At 48.5% G+C, this 18,918-nt stretch overlaps 1 protein-coding gene, 1 non-coding gene and 1 pseudogene across 3 annotated transcripts in view; 1 reads left to right on the forward strand and 2 right to left on the reverse strand.

Annotated features, from left to right (window-relative positions):
• LOC128928141 (putative protein ZNF321) overlaps window positions 1–18,918 on the reverse strand; it is a 94,496-nt gene that overhangs the window by 23,792 nt on the left and 51,786 nt on the right.
• On the reverse strand, window positions 81–187 carry LOC118150328 (U6 spliceosomal RNA). Its single transcript, XR_004738441.2, has one exon. It is a non-coding gene; the product is annotated as a U6 spliceosomal RNA (small nuclear RNA).
• Window positions 16,185–18,342, forward strand: LOC108589661 (endogenous retrovirus group V member 2 Env polyprotein pseudogene; annotated as a pseudogene). Its single transcript, XR_013531192.1, has one exon. The product of XR_013531192.1 is annotated as an endogenous retrovirus group V member 2 Env polyprotein pseudogene (transcript).

The following is an 18,918-nucleotide window of genomic DNA, read 5'->3' on the forward strand; positions in this document are numbered from 1 at the left end:
TTGGGTGCTCGTTTTTGCTTAGCCTCACTATTTCCTTACTGCTAGGTTAGCTGATACGGAAACGATCTTCGCAGACTGAGCAAAATACGGAACGCTTCGGGAATCTGCCCGTCATCCTTGCGCAGGGGCCATGCTAATCTTCTCTGTATTGTTCCAATTTTAGTATATGTGCTGCCGAAGCGAGCACAGTTTTTTTGTATTTTTAGTCGAGATGGGGTTTCACTATGTTGGCCAGGCAGGTCTTGAACTCCTGATCTCGTGATCCGCCTGCCTCGGGATCTCAAAGTGTTGGGATTACAGGTGTGCCCACTGCAACCACTCTTTCTCCCCAATCTTTCAATTGTCCCCTTCTGCTGCCCCTTGGCACTCTATGTGAAACTCCCTCTTCCCTGTTACACCCCGTCCCCACTCTCTGGCAGCCCCCACCCCATGCCCAGGCCTCCCCCTGCTCTCCTTGTCACCACCTGTCCTCTCTCGCTGTCCCACCATCATGCTGCTGCTCTGTCTGCAGCGGCTCCAAATCCCTCCTTCCCCTACTCTGTCTGAGAGGCCTCCTCTTTGCTGTCTTGCTCCTTAACTTGCTGTCCTTCATCTTTCTGGACATCGAGCTTTTCTGTACATTTCTCCTGTTGTTTCCCTGTTACTTTCTCAGTTCCTTCTCTCAATTCCTTCTGCAAATCCCTCACCCATTGTCTACCATGTCATTTGTTTACGGGTTTCCCTCATTCATTTTTTTTTTTTTTTTTTTTGAGACGGAGCTTCGCTCTTGTTACCCAGACTGGAGTGCAATGGCGCGATCTCGGCTCACTGCAACTTCCGCTTTCCGGGTTCAAGCAATTCTCCTGCCTCAGCCTCCCGAGCCACCATGCCCAGCTAATTTTTTTTTTTTTTTGTATTTTTAGTAGAGACGGGGTTTCACCTTGTTGACCAGGATGGTCTCGATCTCTTGACCTCGTGATCCACCCGCCTTGGCCTCCCAAAGTGCTGGGATTATAGGCGTGAGCCACAGCACCTGGCCGGGTTTCTCCCATCCTTTCCTCTCGTTTTTCTGCTTCTCTCTCAGTCCTGTCTCTGTCTCCAGATCCCCTGGGTCCACACATTCACAGGAGGGTTTGGAGTAAGCCGCCTGATCCCGGAGGAGCACACTTTCCAGGGGCTGGAGCAGGACAGGCCGCGGGCACCTCGCCAACGCGGGCTCAGGGGAGGACTGGGGAGCAGCAGGCCCGGCACGAGGAGCAGGGAGGTGGGGGCGACAGCGCCTTAGGAGAGGGGTGGGGTCTGCAGGAGGATCCCAGGACCAGGCAGAGGACGCGGCCCGGGTCCTGCGACGCTGCGCTCCAGTGGCCGAGGAGGGCGAGGCTCGGGAACCGGACAGACCCGAATTCACCTCGTGGATGAGGGCTGTAGGTGGTGCGGGACGGGAGGGAGTCAGTAAAAGGTTTTAAACGGGAACATGGAACGAAAAGACTTGTCTACGTGACCAGACGGCAGAGAGATCGGGACGGATCCAGCCTCAGAATGGTTTCACCACAAAATCATAGACACGACCCCGGGTCTCACGGCGACGTGTGACTTACTTGCGGTGAGGGTATTTTTAGGGGTATACGAACCTGCAGATCCCGGGTATCGAAGCACCAGAGGGCCGCGAAGGGCAAGTTTAAGCTTAACAGACTGTGGGAAACCAATGTGTTTGCGGCCCAGGGGTGACTCCGCGCAATCTGCTTCCGGGTCTGAAGGAAGCTGCGCGCGCAGCGCGACAGGCGGGCCCAGCAAGCTGCGGATTGGGAAGGGAAAAAAGGAGGAGGCGGGGCCTGTGCTTTCCTCTTCTGGCTCCCAGGGCATTTCTATTTTCCGGGTTAGGCGATATTAACTTCCAGGCAGTATCTTTCTATTGTAACCTGTTATTTAAGGAAATACTAGTGATTTCTTCTAAATAGGATGTAAAACTTATTTCAAGTTACTCTTCCTCTGTCCTGCCTGTCAAGAACTCAAGTGTAACTGTGATAAAATAACCTTTCCCAGGTATATTGGCAGGTCTGTGTGTAATCTCAGAATACACAGGTGACATAGATATGATATGACAACTGGTAATGGTGGATTCATTTACATTGTTTACACTTCAATGACCAGGCCTTAAGTGAAGGTCAGTTTTTTAAAAAATCAATTAGTGTCTTCCTATCTCCAGATACATGTCAAAAAAGAAAGGTGTTTGTGCTTCAGTTTTGTTTTTGCTCAGTAATATAGTCAAGCAACAGTTTGTTTCCAAGTGACCCATTGAGCTGTGTATGCATTTTTATTTCAAATAAAATATATTTGTATTATTTGTCATTCATACTATCCATCCATACCACACTATCTTCTGTATCAGGTAGTCTAATAGAAATATACCTGTTTTGTTCTTAAAAAAAAAAAAAGGAAGCGATATTAACAAGTGATGCTGAGTCAACTCAGCAGGATCTCCCTGGGGTGGGGAGCAAAGTCTGTGATTAGATTCAGGAAAATTCCTGCTATCGAAATTAAGTTTAACAATTTAAAAGCCCTAGAATCGTGGTGAAATTGCAAACTCTGTATGCAGTGATAGTCCAGTTACATACGGACGGCCCACAGAACAAAATAGAAATCCCTCTATTTTCTAGTCTCCATTAATGCCAGAGACTCAACTCCGTATTTACTTGCAGAATTTTTTTTTTTTTTTAAGATGAAGTTTCGCTCTTGTTGCGCAGGCTGGAGTACAGCTCACTGCAACCTCCGCCTCCCTGGTTCAAGCGATTTCTCCTGCCTCAGCCTCCTGAGTAGCTGGGATTGCAGGTATGCACCACCACACATGGGTAATGTTTTTTGTATTTTTCGTGTAGACCTCCAGACTGGGATTTACCATGTTGGTCAGGCTGGTTGGTCTTGAACTCCTGACCTCAGGTGACTACACGCCTTGGCCTCCCAAAGTGCTGAGATTACAGGCGCTAGCCACTGCTCCTGGTCCAGAAACTTTCATAGCAACAACACCTGGGGTGCAAGGTAAGGGAAGCTAAGTCTATCATCATCCAGATTCATCTCGTCTCTGCCCAGAAGACGAAAGTGCACTGAAAACAGCAGGGTTTTTAGCAAAGAAAGAGTTAAATAATTGCAGGGCTAGCCAAGTCGAACAAATGGGAGAGAAGAAATTTAATTCTCAAATCCATCTCCCGAAAAGCTGGGAGACTAAGGGTTTTGAGGATAATTTGGAGCAAGTGGATAGGGAATTGGTGTGGCTAATTGGTTGGGGAGGAAATCATAGGATGGTCCAAAACAGCCTCCTGGAGCTAAGTTTTTAGGTGAGGGGGTCACAGGACCGGGTGGTGCCAGTTCTCTGCTACCAGTGAGGAGGTCCAGGTGGTTGAATACCAGAGGTTAAAAAAAAAAAAATTTAGAGGCCGGGCACGGTGGCTCGAGCCTGTAATCCCAGCACTTTGGGAGGCCGAGGCTGGTGGATTACAAGGTCAAGAGATCGAGACCATCCTGGTCAACATGGTGAAACCCCGTCTCTACTAAAAAATATACAAAAAATTAGCTGGGCATGGTGACGCGTTCCTGTAATCCCAGCTACTCAGGAGGCTGAGGCAGGAGAATTGCCTGAACCCAGGAGGCGGAGGTTGCCGTGAGCTGTGATCGTGCCATTGCACTCCAGCCTGGGTAACAAGTGCGAAACTCCATCTCAAAAAAAAAAAAAAAAAAAAAAAATTTAAAAAGAGGTCCAGGTGGCCTGAGCTGGTCTGCCCATTTGGGAAAGTCTGAAAAACACCTCAAAGACCGTAATCCTAACTTTGTGGCCTTTCATCAATCTTACAAAGGTGATATAGATCACCTGAGAGGGTCAGTTTGGGAAGTGACAACTATTGTCCTTGCTTCAAAGTGATAACTATAAACAAAATTCCTCCCATAGTTAGCTGATCCAATGCCCAAGAATGAGCAAACACAGCTTCTGTGGTAATAATTGACAATTAAGTTTTCTTTCTTTCACTATCATAGTTTTTGCAAAGATGGTTTCAGATTCAGTGTTAAGTTAGAACACCAATTTATGCTTTAAATAAGAAGCAGTTTCTGGGCCAGGCGCAGTTGGCTCATGCCTGTAATCCCAGCACTTTGGGAGGCTGAGGCAGGTGGATCACGAGGTCAAGAGATGGAGACCATCCTGGTCAACAAGGTGAAACCCCGTCTCTACTAAAAATACAAAAATTAGCTGGACGTGGTGGCGCGCGCCTGTAGTCCCAGCTACTCAGGAAGGCTGCGGCAGGAGAATTGCCTGAACCCAGGAGGCGGAGGTTGCGGTGAGCCGAGATCACGCCATTGCACTCCAGCCTGAGTGACAAGAGCGAAACTCTGTCTCAAAAAAAAAAAAAAGAAGAAAATCAAAATATTTTACCCCAAAACATGTTTCTTTGCCATATTTTGAAATGGCCCTGCAAGGCTGTTTTTTTGTGGGGGAAATCTGCATCTGTAAATAATCTCTATTAACATAGCTGGATCTTTTTCTTCCAGACCCTCCCAATCCTGAACAGATTAACTAGGATCTGAATAGAAAATAATTGTCATATATTATCTCAAAGGGCAGCCACTATAATACTTCAAAATAATTTTGGGCTAGGCGTGGTGGCTGATGCCTGTAATCCCAACATTTTGGGAGGCCGAGGCAGGTGGATCACTTGAGGTCAGGAGTTTGGGACCAGCCTGGCCAACAGGGTGAACCCTCATCTCTACTAAAAATACAAAAATTAGACCAGGCGTGGTGGCTCACACCTGTAATCCCAGCACTTTGGGAGGCTGAGGTGAATGGAACACGAGGTCAGGAGTTGGAAACCAGCCTGGCCAACATGGTGAAACTCTGTCTCTACTAAAAATATAAAAATTAGCCAGGTGCAGTGGCGGGTGCCTGTAATCCCAGCTACTTGGGAGGCAGAGGTTGCAGTGAGCCAAAATTGCCCCACTGCACTCCAGCCTAGGTGACAGATCAAGACTTTATCTAAAAAAAAAAAAAAAAACAAAAAAAACCCAACAAAAACAATTGGTCGAGTTTGTCTAAAGACTCCTCCCTCAGCCTCCCAAGTAGTTGGGATTACAGGTGCATGCCACCATGCTGAACTAATTTTTGTATTTTTTTTTTAGTAGAGACAGGGTTTTACCATATTGGCCAGGATGGTGTCGAACTCCTGACCTTGTGATCCATCCGCCTCAGCCTCCCAAAGTGGTGGGGATTACAGGCATGAGCCACCAGACATGGACACTCAACTGATTGTTAACAAGAAAATGTTTCAATTCACCTATAACCTGAAACCTCCACCACCGCCCCTTTGAGCTGTCCCCTTTCCGAGCCAAACCAGTGTATTTCTTAAATGTATCTGATTGATGTCTCATGTCTCTCTAAAATGTCAAAACCAAGCTGTGCCAAACTACTTTGGGCACATGTTCTCAGGACCTCTTGTGGACTGTCACAGGCCATGGGCACTCATATTTATTTGGCTCAGAGTAAATTTCTTCAAATATTTTACAGAGTTTGACTCTTTTCATCAACACTAACATCACCATGTCATTAATTTCTAAATATATTGTAATTTCAAATTCACTATGTACATTCTGAAATAAGACAATTAACATTTCATTTTAAAATTGTAACACATTTTAGATATTTTCTTTGTTTTCTGTTACTCAATGTTCTGTCATGTGTGGATAACAAAACCAATAAAATGCTCTTCAGAAGTGGTTTGGATTTATTTTCCCTTAGAGAAAAATTAATTTTGCAATATTTCTAAGGATAAATGGCAGGCAGGTTATTTTCTTTCACATGAACTCTCAAGAAAGGACAACTTGGCTGGGCTCACACTTGTAATCCCAGCACTTTGGGAGGCCGAGGCGGGCAGATCGTGAGGTCAAGAGATCGACACCATCCTGGCCAACATGGTGAAACCCCGTCTCTACTAAAAATACAAAAATTAGTGGGGCGTGGTGGGGTGCACCTGTAGTCCCAGCTACGCAGGAGCCTGAAGCAGAAGAATCATTTGAACCCAAAAGGAAGAGGTTGCAGTGAGATCGCGCCATTGCACTCCAGCCTGGGCAACAACAGCAAAACTATATCTCAAGGAAAAAAAAGAAAGAAAGAAATAGACATTGTTCTGAATTTCAATGCCCAAGAGCGGTCCAACAGTCAGAGGCTTGGAGAAAGAGGGAAGCCTAAGCTTTGAGTAAGTCCACAAGCACTGTCCCCATTTCCATGAGGACAAGCAATTGAGAAATCCTTGATGAGACAAACTGTGGGAATTTGGAGCTTTTTCTTAATGTAAACAAAGAAGGTAAGCTTTGAAGTAAGGTGTTTCTAGGGAAAACAAAAACAAAAGGTTGGGCAAGAGAGTGGTTCTGGTGGGTTTTGCTTCTTTTTTTGCTTTTGCCCTAAGAACAGTCTCAAGAGGCCGAAAGAACATGTGCCCCTCTGGTGGGTTCTTCCATCTTTGCTATTTCCTCAACTCTCTACTATGTTTCTGGGTTGAACTGAACTTCAACATGGTCGCCACATGTAACATCAAACAAAATTCAAGAAATAAACACATATGTACTATTTGAAAAACAGAACTAAAAATATTAGGAACGATAGTGAAATTGTCCCATACCTCAGTTTCTGAACAAAACTAAAGGGCCTTGAGTTCTTGTTATGGCTGTGTGGTATTCATTCCTATCACATACAAGAGACATCAGGAATTTTGTTTTTTTTTGAGACGGCGTTTCGCTGTTGTTACCCAGGCTGGAGTGCAATGGTGTAATCTCAGCTCACTGCAACCTCCGCCTCCTGGGTTCAGGCAATTCTCCTGCCTCAGCCTCCTGAGTAGCTGGGATTAAAGGCACATGCCACTATGCCCAGCTAATTTTTTGTATTTTTAGTAGAGACGGGGTTTCACCATGTTGACCAGGATGGTCTCGATCTCTTGACCTCGTGATCCACCCGCCTCGGCCTCCCAAAGTGCTGGGATTACAGGTGTGAGCCACCGTACCTGGCTGAGACATTAGTAATTACTGGAAGGCATGGCTCTAAATCTCACACTTCAGGGGGCTGTGTAGCTGTTAAATACAAGACTAGAGATAATATTAAGAAAATTAGTGTTTCCTTTTCCATTTTTCTGCTGGCCATGGAAAAACACAGTGTCACAGTTTTACAAATTCTTTGGTCACAGTTAGAAAATACAAGCACTAGGCTGGGTGCAGTTGCTCACGTCCGTAATCTCAGCATTTTGGGAGGCCAAGGCAGGTGGATCACAAAGTCAGGAGTTTGAGACCAGCCTGGCCAACAAAGTGAAACCCCGTCTCTACTAAAAATACAAAACTTAGCCGGATGTGGTGCTGTGCGCCTGTAATCCCGGCTACTCGCCAGGCTGAGGAAGGAGAATTGATTGAACCTGGGAGGCGGAGGTTTCAGTGAGCCCAGATGGCACCACTGCACTCAAGCCTGGGCAGCAAGAACGAAACTCCGTCTCAAAAAAAAAAAGAGAAAGAGAAAGAAATGCAAGTACTAATTTACATGTCAGATCCATGTCACATTCTCAAATGAATCTAAATTTTCTTGACATCCCTTTTTATTCCAGTGAAGCCCTGATGAAGATGCTTAAGAGAGAAATAGGTCGATGAGAATAAACTCAAGGTGAAAATTCTGTTATTTTCTGTGACCTGGGAGAAGAAGCTTAAGGTGAATTTATATTCAGATTTGTTATAGAGACGGAATACAGAGATGTGGATGAACTAGGTATAACTTAAGTTTTTCTGTCCACAAACCAGGTGAAAGCATTGGAGTAGGCAAACAGCCAGGCATGAGCAGGTAAGGGAGCCCCTGTGTTACCTGATCCAGGACCTGGATTTGGGTCCTGATCCAGAACCTAAGAGAGGGTTCTTAGATCTCACACAAGAAAGAATTCAGGGTGAATCCATACAGTAAAGTGAAAGCAAGCTTACAATTAAGAAAGGGAAGAAATGATGAGTGGCTACTCCATAGGCGGAGCAGCCTCCTATCTCATCCTGAGAGTAAATGCCTTCACTTCCTGGGAATGTAGCCCAGCAGGTCTCAGACTTACTTTATCCAGCCCCTATTCCAGATGGAGTTGCTCTCACTCAAAAGCCTCTGACACTGGGGAAAGGAATCTATAGAAAGCAATCTATAGAAAGGAATCTATAGAAATGCAACTCACTGGGGCTGGGCAAGGTGGCTCACACCTGTAATCCCAGCACTTTGGGAGGCTGAGGCGGGTGGATCACAAGGTCAAGAGTTTGAGATTAGCCTGACCAACATAGTGAAACTTCGTCTCTACTAAAAATGCAAAAATTAGCTGGGCATGGTGGTGGGCGCCTGTAATCCCAGCTACTCAGGAGGCTGAGGCAGGAGAATCATTTGGACCTGGGAGGCGGAGGCTGCAGTGAGCCAAGATTTCACCACTGCACTCCAGCCTGGACGACAGGTCAAGAAGCCATCTCACACATGCATACACACACACACACAAAAGCAAGCAACTCACTGATAGCCTCCTTCAAGATGCTGCCAACTGACAGCAAAAAAAGAACAGTGGCTACACTGCCAAGACCTGGCCGTGTGGCTATGCCCTCTGGCCCAGAAGGGGACATATTAGGGGCTAGCTGGACATAATCAAGATGGGGGATTTTCCCCATTATCAACTATGGGTACTTCTCTAATAACCCACACCAGAATAGTTTCCCGCTCATAATGATACTAAAACATACACCCCTGGGTGGAGATTTGAGATGCTAATGAGACATGTGACGTGTGTACCAGCATGGACCATCACAGCGCTTTCTGATCAGAGGACTTCCGGGAATGCCCCTGCACAACCCTTTCATGAATAATCACGTCAGATTCTCATAAAAAGGCTCTGCCCAGCAACAGTAGGGACAGACTCACTCTTTCAGGAGCCCACCCTGTTCCACTGTTCAGGGTGTCTCTTCTTTCTGAGCTCCTATGCCTTTAGATAAAGGGCACTTACCCACTTAACTCTTCCTGCGTGTCTCTTGAATGAATTCAAGAAGACCAAGAACCAGAGGACTTCCACGCCTCTCCTGGTAACACGGAGACCCAGAGGACTTCCACGCCCCTCCTGGTAACATCTGGTGTTTTTGGCTGGTTACCTGGCCTGAAACTGTTCTCCCGGGTAAGTGCTATAAACGTGGTGCCAGATTACCTGGCCGAGGACCTCTGCTGCTTTCTGCTCTGAAGACCCTCCTGCCTGAATGCAGTTCTTGCACCTTTCAGGGGAGGGGTTTTTCCTCTCACGCGGTGTTTACTAACAAATGCCCAGTACCCATTCCCTTCAGCCGCTGTGACTCTGCTCCCTCTGGCTGATTTCTCAGCTCAGCCTGAGGGGTGACAGGCAGAGGAGGGAGGACTTTCTAGTCCACACCTTGAAGATCTGAGACACGGTGACCCTCCCTGCAGAGGCTTGTGAAAGGCAGGGAATATGCACTAGCTGGGCAATGACTGGGAGCTTCACATCTTTCAACTAAAGCTGAGATCCCGCGTTAAGTCAGCTCTTCCACTTTCCATTCATGGCAGTCCGTTCTCCTGGACACACTATGCCGCCACCAGTGAATAATGTCCCAGGTCACTCTGCTTACTCCTTGCTGGCCCTGTCCTCGCCACCGGGCTTCCTTGAATTCCTGCTCCACGTGCAAGCCCCTTGTGCGTCCTGCTTGGCCGGGGCCTGCTGTGTTTGCTTCGCTGCCCGGCGCCGGATGCCTCTGTGGGCCGACGTGGAACGTCACACTTACTTTTTCCCCAGAAACGAGTCCCAGCTTCGTCCTTTCGCTTGCCTCCTTTCTCACTGCAGGGACCGGCACTGGCAGGATGCCCGCTTACGGGCATCCCTCGTTTATTACCGGGTCCTCTTCCGCCCAGCCACCCTTCAAGAATGCGTCGTTCTGTGGCTCCTGAGGCGGGCTGTGCGCTTCCTCCGGGTGTTCATCTACGGCCCTCTTCCCCAGGCCCCCGTTTCTCTTTACAACCGCGGCTTCCTGTGGGCCACTGGGAGGTTCTTCATCCGCCTCCTAAAGCCACTGCTGCGGACCTGCGAGGCCGTCAGGCGCTTTCTGCGTTACCTTGAACAAGCTGATAGAAGATGCCCCCGGCGCTCCCCTTGCTGCTTATGTGACCATATAAGGGACGTAAAAAAACGGAATCAACAGCCCAGTCCACTAACTCTGAGTCCCAGGGGGCTTCCATGCCTTTTTAAGCACTTCTTCTGCATGATCCCCAAGGAACCTACTATGAGTAGGGGAAGGTATCAGGTTTACCTCCATTCCTCTAATCATCTGTATGCACTCACCCAATATTATTACGCATTAAGGGGACCTTACCGCGGAGTCCCTTCCCTGCAGGCTTTAGCAGGGGCAAGACTACTGGACTTCCTGCAGAGCCACGGTTACTGGGAATACGAGAGACAAGAGAACTACTCCCATGCCAGACGTTCTCACATCCTTCCTTGCCCAACACAGAGTTGAGAAAGGCGTCCCTGTTAGCCATCAATCCTAGGAAATCTAGGAAACCCCTCTAGAAAAACAAGATACAGGAAATAATGGATGGTGCATATGTGAAGACTAGCTCATTCTGGAGCCCAGGTAGAGGGCTTCGTCCTATCTAATCCACCCTTGTAGACAGAGGCATGGATGCTTTACCTAGGCCAAGGTGTGGAGCGCCTCACCTTCCCGAGGCACCAAACAGGTGGAGGGATGCTTCTCTATCCTACGTTCTTTCCTGTCTTCTCTTCCAGATGGGTAACCAGATCTCCGTGCCCCGGGATTCCCCTCTCGGATGCATCCTTAGAAACTGGGATAAGTTCGATCCCCAGGCATTAAAACGAAAAAGACTGATTTTTCTTTGCAATAAAGTTTGGCCAAAATATGAACTAGAAGGGCAGGAAGCCTGGCCAGAGGGAGGAAGCTTAAATGTTAATACGATACTCCAGCTCGACCTCTACTGCCGACACCAGAGCAAATGGTCCGAGGTCCCTTATGTGCAAACCTTCATGATCTTGAGGGAAAACCCTGATTTTTGTAAAGGCTGCAAGATAGATCCTGCCCTGTTAGCTATCCTCAGTCGTCCACTCCAGAACCTTCAACCAGGAAACTTCAAAGATTTCCTGGTCAACTCACCTCAACCTCCTCTTCCTGAGACCAGAGAGGAAGAACAGGCGCCCCCAGCTCCTTCCTCCTTATGTCCTTCTCTTAGTTTCGACAGGTCAACCCTAACCTACGCTGGTCCCTCAGGCCCCTGCTCTGGAACCTGCCCGCTACCAACGCTGAGCAGACCCACAGGACCAGTCCAGGTTCGAGGCCCCTTTCTCTTGCAGAACTTGACCCAAGTTAAGGAAAGCCTTGGAAAATTCTCGGAGAACCCGGGAAAATTCATAGAGGGCTTCCGGAAATTAACCCACACTTTTGAACTAACCTGGAAGGACATCACCATCCTCCTAGGACAAACCCTCTCTCTGCAGGAAAGACAGACCGTTTGGGAGGCAGCACGTCAATGCGGGGATGAGCTGCACCTGGCAGATGCCAACTACCCCGTGGGAGCTACGGCTGTTCCCCTGCAGGACCCTGACTGGGACTACAATGCCCAGGCAGGAATCTGTGCCAGAAATCACATGCTCCTGTGCCTAATAGAGGGAATGAAGAGGAGTCAGGTCAAGCCTGTAAATTATAGTAAGTTAGCAACCATCGACCAAGGGCCAGATGAGAACCCTGCAGCCTTTCTTGAAAGGCTCCAGGAAATTCTTAGCAAACATACCAACCTAGACCCGGGATCCCCAGAAGGACAGCTCGTCCTCAAGGATCACTTCCTGACACAAGCTGCCCCCGACATCAGGAGAAAACTGCGAAGGCTGGCTGTGGGACCCAGTGCCCCCATGTCGGAAATCCTCAAATTAGCTTCCTCAGTGTTTTATAACCGAGGCCAGGAGGAGAGGGGCAGGGCCACGAAGAAGGAGAAGCAGAAAGAGATGAGGCAGTCTCAGTTGTCAGCCGCTTTCCAAGTCCACCAGCTCCCTCCAGGTTGCCCTAAGAATGCCCTCCCAGGGAAGTGCCACCAGTGTGGGGAGCCGGGCCACTGGAAGGCAAACTGCCCCTACGCACCGAAGGGGGAAAAGCCCTACACCGCCTGTCCCCTCTGCCATCGGCTTAGCTACTGAAAAGGGGATTGTTCTGAGAGCCAAAAGGGCCCCAACCCTGACTCCAATCCAATGATGGCTTTGAGCTGAGGGCACCCTCTGCTGTGGCTGGCTCCCAGATGTGACATCATCATCAGAGATGGAGCCAAGGGCAACTTTGGACGTAGCAGGTAGGACAACACATTTTCTATTTGATTCGGGAGCTGCCCGCTCAGGCCAACCCCCTTCTCTGGGCAACTTTCTTCTGTCAGGTAATCAGGGTAAATGGCACCTCCTCTTCACAAGAGTCACACCTTTTTTATTGTCAAAAGACCATGAGTTCCTGCTAATGTCTGAATGTCCCGTACCTCTTCAGGGCAGAGAGATACTCTCCAAACTAGGGGCATGTTTCACTTGCCCTGAACTTTCCTTAAAGGCCTTTTTTTTTTTTTTTTGAAGAAACACCCATGCCATTGGTGAATTATCTTGATCTGAAATCACAAATAACCCTGAGATAAGGGCCTCTGATATGCTAGGAAGGGCAGCAACTGAAGTCTCGGTCAAAATCCAGCTGAGAAAACCTTCCACTTCTTTCCTAAGAAACAGCATCACCACGGCCACAGGCTATGGAAGGACTCCTTTGGCATGGCTTGTGAAGGTTCTGTAACTCCCTGCAATACACCCATCCTGGCTATCCCAAAGGGCAATCGGGAGCACAGGCCAAAGCCGTCGCAGTCACCGGATGCCTATTCACCCAGTGGTCCCAAACCCTATGCGATTCTGGGGAAAACATTCCACATGCACACACGGTTCACAGCACTAGATCTCAAAGATGTTTTTTTCTGCATACCTCTGGACCCGAAGTCTCCATTTTTATTTGCCTGTGAATGGACAGATGACAAAGAATTAGACGGCCAGCTAACTAACTGCCACCTCCGGGTTTTAGAGACAGTCTACATTTATTTGAACAAGCTCTAGCTAAAGACTTAACTGAGCTCTCTCTTGAGAAGGGCCCAGTCTTCCAACATGTGGATGCTCTCATCTGCTTCCTCTCTAAAGAACTGGCACAAAACGCAGTATGAACTTTCAACTTCTCAGCTAAAAAAGGACACAGAGCTTCCGAAAAGTAGGCCCAAAGAGCAACAGGTATCCTCTCTGGATCTTATTCTTACTCCAGAGGAACCCAGGCTCTCACCTGAGAGAATATAAGCCATTCAACAAATACAGCCCCCTGGCTCCCAAATGCAATCTAGAACTTTCTTGGGCCCAACAAAAGATGGTACACTTGGATTTTGGGACACGGAAAAATGATTAAGCCCACGTTAGGAGTCTCTCAAAGAGGGAACGAGGAAGAACTCTCATCGTGAGGCCCCTCACAAGGTCAGGCAGATAAGCACCTTGGGGCTGGCCTACTGCAACCCCGGCCCGCTGGCTGCACCACGCAGGCAGACCCTTCTGACCTTACGTACCGCAAAAATGAGGACTAACAATGGGAGTTTTAACGCGGAATCTGGTCACACAAGGCTCCAGGTGGACGACTCCTCTCAAAGGCATGATTCAGGGACCCAAAGATGACCTAACTGCCTTATGGCAATTAGCTGCCACCGCTCTCTTAGTAGAAGGGGCTTCCAAAATCAAGTGGGGTGACCACTGAGGCCTCTACCTCACCTCAGACAGCTGCTGTACTCGAACTGAAAGGCTCACACTGGCTGACTGGGAGACGGTTTTTAAAACACCAAGGGCTTCCTCTCTGAGCTGGACACCAGCACAGGAGGCTGCTGTAGACCACGGCCAGGGACACGAAAAGGGCGAGGGTGAAACTGCCCAGCCGAACAGGAGGGCGGATCAAGCAGCCGGGACCACTGCCCTCTCTGAGGAACTCCTCGCAGCCCTTATGCCAACTTTACCCAACACGCTACCCACCCACAATATATACATGAGGAAAAGAAATGGGCTATAGCTGGGCGCGGTGGCTCACGCCTGTAATCCTAGCACTTTGGGAGGCCGAGGTGGGTGGATCACCTGAGGTCAGGAGTTCAAGACCAGCCTGGACATCGTGGTGAAACCCCATCTTTAAAAAAAAAAAAAAAAAAAGAAAGAAATGGGCTATCGTATGGATATACCCGAGAACCTGAGGCGGGTATACAGTGGGAGGATTCTCCACTTTCCCAGGCCCTGCAGTAAACACTTGTAAGAGCACTCCATGATTCATGTCACTTCAGGAGACATCACCTCCAGCACAGGTACAAACACCTTTTCTCGGGACAAGGGCTCTACGAGACCGTTTGTCGGTCTTTAACGCCCGTCCTGTGCCTGTAATAGCCCTCGGGGCCCTATGCTGCCCTTCTTAATTCAGCCAGTTCAGCATCGGGTAATGGACCCAGGGAGAGACCGACAGATGTATTTCACTCAGTTTCCAGCCTGTGGAGGCTACAAATACCTTCTGGTCTTTGGGGTACATTTACTGGGTGGGTTAAAGGCTTTCCTACAAAAACAGGAAAGGCCACGAAGTAGCCAAGGTACTTCTTAAAAAAAAAAAAAACTCTCAGTGTTGGCTTAGTTTGTCTTTACAAAGTGACAATGGCCATTTTTCATTTCACACACCATTTAATTAGTGGCAAAAGCCCAATAAATATAGCACTCCTTCTGAAGGCCACGGTCCTCTGGGAAGGCAGAAAGGACCCTGAACAAAGTGTGCCAGGAAACCTCCTGCCCATGGCTAAAACTCCTGCCCATGGCCCTGCTCTGAATTACAACTGCCCCTAAGTCATGCTTCTGCATGAGTCCTTTTGATATTTCACTAACAGCTCATGCGGTGGCTCATGCCTGTAATCCCAGCACGTTGGGAGGCCGAGGTGGGCAGATCACCTGAGGTCAGGCGTTCCAGACCAGCCTGACATGGTGACGCTCTGTCTCTACTAAAATACAAAAATTAGCAGGGTGTACTGGTGGGTGCCTGTAATCCCAGCTACTCAGGAGGCTGAGGCAGGAGGAGAATCTCTTGAATCCGGGAGACGGAGGTTGCAGTGAGCAGAGATGATGCCATTGTACTCCAGCAAGACTCTGTCTCAAAAAAAAAAAGGCCAGGCCCATTGACTCACACCTGTAATCCCAGCACTTTGGGAGGCTGAAATGGGCTGATCCCAAGGTCAGGAGTTTGAGACCAGCCTGGCCGATATGGTGAAACCCTGTCTCTACGAAAAACACACAAAAAGTGTTCTGGGCATGGTGGGGCATGCCTGTAGTCCCAGTTACTCAGGAGGCTGAGGCAGAAGAATTGCTTGAACCTGGGAGGCAGAGACTGCAGTGAGCCAAGATTTCGCCACTGTACTCCAGCTTGAACAACAGAGCGAGATTCCATCTCAAAAAAGAAAAAGAAAGAAATTTTATTTGAAAGACCCTTCCTATGTGCAGACCCAGTGTTAGATCCAGATGTTACCCAATTAACCAAACATATAACATCACTGGCCCAGTTTCAACAAGACATCCAGGAGTTTGGGCAAAAGGTACTGCCGGAACCTGACCCTTTCAGTAATCAACCCTCATACTAGCCAGGGTGACAAGTCCTCATCAAAACCTACACATGGGTCTCAACTAGCCTGGGTCTGTCCTTCATGCAGAGACCCCTTTATTACTTTCTCCCCCAGTAGTTATTAAAGTTTCTGGAATCTCTAGTTGGATACATCGCTCTCGAGTAAAACTGTGGGAAGGTGCTGAAGAAGCAAAAACAGAATCAGCATCTGAGTAGTCTCAGGAGCCGACCCCGGGAGGGCTTCAGATTCCTCTTCAAGTGAAAAGATAAGTAAAGCCTTCTCTCCTTTTACCCAAAATAAGGTCACCTCAGAACTGGGAATCTTGGTCACAGTGGCATTGGCTATTCCCCTCATTTTGACCCTAACTTGCATGGCACCCAAAGTGCTGATAACAGCCTGTTTTATCACTAAACACTACACCTAACCATTTATTTTTCTCTCCTATTTTCACCACTTTTGTTTTGCTTTCATAAAGCTTAAGGGAAAATCCGCTATGACAGAGAAATACCTTTTCCTTTATCTTTACCTCCTTCCCATGTCCCTGCTCTCACAAGCCCAATGGAGTGAAAATTTGCTTGTCAATTTCTCCAAAATCATGGCTTCTGGAAACCATCTGACCAAACTGCTGGATTTGTCATGACTTCATCACCAGATCCTCGTCTTACCAATATATTTTGTTACGAAACTTTTCTTTAAACCTAACGTTTGGTTCCGGAATCCCTGAAGGCCAGCATAAATCTGTTCCGCTCCAGGTTTCACTTGCTAAGTCCGCGTACCAAGTCCCCTGCCTGGATCTCACTCCACCTTTCAATCAAAGCTATAAAACTTCCGTGTATTTGTTCAACTGCTCTTCTCTAAACCAAACCTGTTGTCCGTGCCCTCGAGGACACTGTGACTGGAACGCCACCTTGGCGGAGGAATTCCCCATTCCCACCGTCCAGCCCATGAGTTTTTCCTCAACAGGTTGCCACCCTAACTTGACTCACTGGTGCCCAGCTGACAATCACCCAGTGAACAATCCAGAGAAGTCAGCCCGGAATCGGTGTAGAGCTTGGGAAGGAAAAGAGCTAATAACATGGAGGGTTCTGTATTCGCTTCCCAAGGCACACACTGCCCACATCTGGCCAAAAAGTACCGCTCTCCGGGGAGGGCCTCTATCCCCTACCTGCAATCAAACAATTCAAACAGGGTGGAAATCGCATTTACACAGGTGGTTCAACACCAGAAGCCCCCGGTGGGCCTGTACCCCTCCTGGCTATGTATTTTTATGTGGACCAAAACAAAATAAGCTGCCCTTCGAGGGAAGTCCTAAGAGAACGTACTCAAACCCCCCTTTGGCAAACCTCTTCACCTGCATCAATAACATCCAGCATGTGGGGGAATGTGCCGTGGGACTTTTGGGGCCGCGGGGGATAGGGGTAACCATTTATAACACCACCCAACCCAGACAGAAAAGAGCTCTGGGCCTCATATTGGCAGGGATAGGAGCGACCGTAGGAATGATCGCCCCTTGGGGAGGGTTCGCCTATCACGAGATCACCCTCCGAAATCTCTCCACACAAATAAGCAACCTGGCTAAGAGCACCGGAGACGCCATCTCTAAACTCAAGGCCTCCCTAGATTCTCTGGCAAACGTGGTCATGGACAACAGACTGGCCTTAGATTACCTCTTAGCAGAGCAGGGTGGGGTCTGCGCAGTGATCAATAAATCCTGCTGCACTTATGTCAATAACAGCGGGGCAATAGAGGAGGACATAAAAAAGATCTACGACTACGCCACGTGGCTCCATGACTTTGGAAAAGGAGGTGCTTCAGAAGGGTCCATTTGGAAGGCTGTGACATCTGCTCTCCCCTCCCACACGTGGCTTGTCCCTTTACTGGGACCAGCTGTAGTTATATTCTTCGTTCTCCTTTTTGGCCCTTGTCTTTATAATTTACTGATTAAATGTGTCTCTTCCAGGATACCGCCATTTCACACGCAGCCCCTAGAAATGGAAAGGCATCATCCAATCGTCCCTGGAGGTCCCAGCACCTACAAGTACATCTCCCCCTTGGATGCCAGTGGGCAAAGATTCCAGGAAACTACAGAGGGGCTCCTTCCCTGACAGAGAGCAAGAGACGGAGACCCTGACGACTTCTTCGTCCCATGTCAGCAGGAAGTAGTTACAGAAGGCCCACGACGTCCTTACACCCAAAGCCTTTCAGGGTCTCCATCTCTTGAGGGGAACTATTGTTTGGGTAGGCAGTTAGGTAGGCATGAGCAGGCAAGAGAGCCCCTGGGAAAGGAGTCTTCAGAAACTTAGCCCACTGATGGCCTCCTTGGAGATGCTGCCCATGGAGAGTCAGCAAAATGAGGAGAGTGAGCCGGACGCAGTGGCTCATGCCTGTAATCCCAGCACTGTGGGAGGCCCAGGTGGGTGGATCACCTGGGGATGGGCGTTGGAGACCAGCCTGACCAACATGGAGAAACCCCATGTCTACTAAAAATACAAAATTAGCCGGGCGTGGTGGTGCATGCCTGTAGTCTCAGCTACACTCAGGAGGCTGAGGCAGAGGAATCGATTGAACCCAGGAGGCAGAGGTTGCAGAGATCACGCCATTGCCCTCCAGCCTGGGCAACAAGAGCAAAACTCCATCTCCAAAAACAACAACAACAACAACCAAAAAAAAAAAAAAAAAAAAAAGGGGGAGTGTCTGGAGTGGCTACACTGGCTGCACCTGGGCTTGCGTGCACCCCTCTGTTCCTGAGGGGGACTTATCAAACCCTAGCCAGATGCTACCGAGGTAGGAGATTTTCCCCACCGAGAAGCATGTATACTTCTCTAACAATTCACCCTAATATAGCCTTTTTCTCATTAAAATACTAAAAAACACACCCCTGGATGGAGATTTTGTTTTTTTAAACAGATATTCCACGTTGGATTTTAGATGCAAGTGAGACATGTGGTGTATGTACTAGGACGGACAGTCACGGCGTGTGGGTGCCCAGAACATGCCTGCTGGTAACGCCCCTGCATGGGCCCTTCACGAATAATCATGTAAGATTCTCATAAGAAGCATCTCCCCAGGCCATGTGTAGTTGCTCACACCTGTAATCCTAGCACTTTGGGAGGTCGAGGGAGGTGGGAGGAGCTCAAGACCAGCCTGACCGGCCTGACATGGAGAAACCCCATCTCTACTAAAAACACAAAATTAGCTGGGCGGGTGTGGTGGCACATGCCTGTGAT

This window comes from Callithrix jacchus, chromosome 22 (genome assembly GCF_049354715.1).
Source record: "Callithrix jacchus isolate 240 chromosome 22, calJac240_pri, whole genome shotgun sequence".
Classification (NCBI taxonomy): Eukaryota; Metazoa; Chordata; class Mammalia; order Primates; family Cebidae; genus Callithrix; species Callithrix jacchus.